The following is a 702-nucleotide window of genomic DNA, read 5'->3' on the forward strand; positions in this document are numbered from 1 at the left end:
TATTATCTCTCTCTCTCTCTCTCTCTCTCTCTCTCTCTCTCTCTCTCTCTCTTTTCAATAACCTGTCTTTTCTTTTTTATTTAGAGAAGATTCTACAACTTTTTGTTTCAAGACATCTTTATTTATTTATTTAGAGAAGATTATTTATGAGGCTATGTCAAAGAGAGAGCTTCTGCGACTGGAGTAGTTGACATACCATAGTTGAACGAAGCTACAACCCATGGATGGTCGTTAATTGTTGGTGCTAATCACGAATCCCTCAACTGCAGAGTTTCTCCTGACCGATCTATCAAAGTTGATTTTAACCCTATCCCACAACCACTATCCGGTTGCTGAAGCTCTAGCTCTGCGCAATAGCCTCGTGTATGCTAATTAAAGAGCGAGGCTTCTCCAAGATTGAAGTTGAGGGCGATTCTAAGTTGGTGATTGACGCCGTGAATGGAGTGTCGACCCCTCTGTGGAAGTTACTCAAACTAATTCATGATATCAAAGTCTTGAGTAATTCCTTTGAGTTTGTATGCTTTCAGCATGTGTTTAGGGAAGCAAACTTTGTGGCTAATGCTTTAGCCAATCTTAGATATAGGCTGAGTAACCTACGCTGCTAGGAGAAGTGTGTTCCCCCGGAAGTGTCTTCTGCTCTTGCCTTTGACATTGTAAACCTTGGGTGCATTAGAGACACCTCCATCTAATATATTTTTTTTT

The sequence above is a fragment of the Fragaria vesca genome, linkage group LG2, assembly GCF_000184155.1.
Source record: "Fragaria vesca subsp. vesca linkage group LG2, FraVesHawaii_1.0, whole genome shotgun sequence".
In the NCBI taxonomy this organism is placed as follows: Eukaryota; Viridiplantae; Streptophyta; class Magnoliopsida; order Rosales; family Rosaceae; genus Fragaria; species Fragaria vesca.